This window comes from Microtus ochrogaster, chromosome 15 (genome assembly GCF_000317375.1).
Source record: "Microtus ochrogaster isolate Prairie Vole_2 chromosome 15, MicOch1.0, whole genome shotgun sequence".
Taxonomy (NCBI): Eukaryota; Metazoa; Chordata; class Mammalia; order Rodentia; family Cricetidae; genus Microtus; species Microtus ochrogaster.
The window spans coordinates 2,862,163-2,865,297 of NC_022017.1; the positions used below are offsets into that span (position 1 = coordinate 2,862,163).

Genomic DNA, 3,135 nt, shown 5'->3' on the forward strand with positions numbered 1-3,135 from the left:
GAAGGGTGGGAGGAGGGAGAGGAAAATGGGAGGCTGGGAGGAGACGGAAACTTGGGTTTTTTTTCCTTCCTTTTCTCAATAAAAAAAAAACATAATTAATATAACTCCTCTTGGCTTCCATGAGGTATTTCTGAAGATTGACACATATGGCATCTTGTGTGGTGAGAAAATTCTAATTTCATGTTTACATTCTCCTCACCTTCTGCCACCAACATAGGCTTAACTCCTTTAAATCCAGACATGTTGAGACCTGAGCCTCTTGAATTGGTTCTGTTTGTATGTTAGGGTTCATCAGAAAAGCAGCTCTTCCTTTTCTGAAAGGCTGTGGACCTTTTGATGGGTCATTCCGCCATGTTCATTTTATCGCTGGAGGTCACAGTGGGCTTGGGGACAGTTGAAAGGCTGTGGACCTTGTGACCCATCATTCCGCCATGTTCATTTCACTCCCTGGAGGTCACGGCGGGCTTGGGGACAGTTGAAAGGTTGTGGAACTCCCGACTGATCAGGATCAGTTAACTAAATGTGAAGTCACTGAATGAGAAGTGTCGCCTGCGCTCAGCCTCCAAGAAAAACTTCATCAGCTTCTACAGTGGCTATTGATCTTGATAGAGCATACAAGAGCAGAAGTTGCAAGTTCTTGAGTACTAGTAATAACTGTCTGACCATGTCCGTGAAGTATGGAGGTTGTAATAAATGTATCTGAGTGTGGCTTGGTTTGGGAAAGAAAGGGGGATAGGAAAAGAAGAAGAGGAGGGAGGAAGATAGAGGCTTGTCTCTTGGGATTTTCATTTTCCAGTCGTGGGTGCCTATGAAAAGGATCCTGGACTCTGGTTCCAGCTTGAACTGAAATCTCAGCAACATCTGAGGCAAGTCACTTACTCTCTATGCGCCTGTGCAGTAAGCAAGGCCAGAGCCAGCATGAGTGAACCAGAGGTGGTTTCCCCCAGCGCCCTTCACCTCTAGCATTATAAAACAATGACACTCTGCAAGGTATTAAGATGGATCACCCACAGCCTTCCTCACCCACCCAATACCCTAGGTCTTGAATTTCTAAAAGTAGGCCCAGTTCAGAACATTCCCTCAACCCTCTCCACCAGCCTGCTCCTTGCCCCACCCGTGATACCACTTTTCTGGACCAGCATGGCCCCAGCTGACACAGGAGAGCTCAGCCCCCAGAGTATAGTTCCCATGATTTCCTAATCCTGGGCTGCAGTTAATTCCCAGCTCTTTAATCACCAGCCCTTGCATGCCCGGCTGGGAGCTAGACCTGGACAGCTGCCCGTTGAAAGTGTGTGAGTATCTGCTCCACTCCAACAGAAGAACCCCCCCTCCCCCGCCCTCTGTATCTCTTGAAGTTTTCAAAGCTGGTCTTTCAACATCTGAGTCCAGGAGCGTCAAGGTTAGACTAACCAGGACAAGCTGATGTCAAATCTTTTTTCATAAGGTTAATGCTATTCATTGGTACAGCATTTGCTACCCAGGCAGGAGGTTTGTGTTTCAGCCTAGAACCACATCACAGTAGTAGCAAAATTATCTTTCACACTGTGCATATCTTCAAGAGAAAGAGGGGCAAATTCACAATGATACAGCAAGCTTGACTGGTAAAACCAAAGCAAAGGATTTATATTGACATTGAGCTGCAGAGCCTCGAAAAAACAGAGCTTGGTGGTAAATTGCAGAATGACTAATACAATAAGCCACATTCCTCTGATGCTTTGAGGGGCCTCAGGGTGTTTTAAGATACGGCCCCCAGGGCCTTTCCCTCCCCACTCCCACTGGTGACTACCGCCCCCTACCTGCAGCTCTCTGCCTTGGGCCTGGCCCCCCTGAAACCATCAGTAACTTTTCAAAGGTCATAGTCATGCTTGAAGTGATTTCCCTTGCACCCATTACCCCTCCCAGAAAAAGCTCACAATTTACACCCTTGTAGTCATTTTACAGAATAAGCTTTGTGCTGCAAGCCAAGCAATGACTCCTCAAATGTCGTCCACTCTCTAACCCCTGGGACCTAAGTGCATCGTGAACCTAGTGAAGGGTCTTTCTCTTAGAATAACGGTCATGGAGCTGAAGACTGGGGCTCGTGGATGACCCAGGTGGGCAAAATGCAGTCACAGGGTGTAAGAATAGCTGTCATCTCCGGATGGTAGTGCACGCCTTTAATTCCAGCACTCTGGAGGCAGAGGCAGGCGGATCTCTGAGTTCGAGGCCAGCCTGATCAAGGGAATGAGCTCCAAGACAGTCAAGACTATACAAAGAAACCCTGTCTCAATAAACAAACAACAACAACAAAAAAAAACCTATCATCAAGCAAACAAACAACAAAAACATAGTAGGAAAAGGAAGCCTTATGTCTGTTGGAAATTTGAAGGGGTCTATTGCTATGTCCAATTTTCTGGTCCCCAAATGAATTCATGGAGCTGGATTTCCTATGCAAATTACATGGTTTTTAATATTCAAACTCAGTTCGTATCAATACCTTTCCAGCACCCCAGCATGGTGGGTGCAGAAAGTGTGGCAGAGAGCCCTGGGAGATAGAACTTTTAAAGGGGAAACACCGTAATCAGAGGAGTTCAAGTCCTGTCATCTTGGCATTGGGTAAGGAGGGCATAGGGTAAGATAGTTTCTGAAATCATTGGTCAGTTTTTGTGTATGAAAGCCTAACAAAGCCATTGATAACTGACAAGGTGTCTTCAAGGGCAGGATGCCTCCTAGGCGCATCTGGACCTCGTTAAATTTTATGGCCTTGCTCCCTAGCTCCTTAATGGATTATTTTTAGGGTATCTGTTCAAATTCTGCTATTGCAGCTATTGGAGCTGAGATCATCCCCCTGCTCTTTATATGACTTAAGATGAAGGAAGCCCCCTTTTTAAATGGAGTTTGCAAAATCAGGCTCTCTATCTACTGTGGATGTCAGTGTGGGGTCCTCAGAAAAGTAAAACTAGACCAATGATACGACACAGTTGAGCCATTCCATAAACGCTCTGCAGAGATAACCGCTCTCTCGTACTTGGGACCACACTGCTCACGACGGCAGCAGCACAGGTTGGCGGGTGCAGTGACCACACTGTTCACGACGGCCAGCAGCGCAGGTGTCTGTTGGCGGGTGCAGTGACCACACTGTTCACGACGGCCAGC

At 46.9% G+C, this 3,135-nt stretch overlaps 1 pseudogene; it reads left to right on the top strand.

The window, feature by feature from the left end:
• LOC101998228 overlaps positions 1–3,112 on the top strand; it is a 4,785-nt pseudogene extending 1,673 nt beyond the window's left edge.
• Positions 3,113–3,135: the final 23 nt, after the last annotated feature.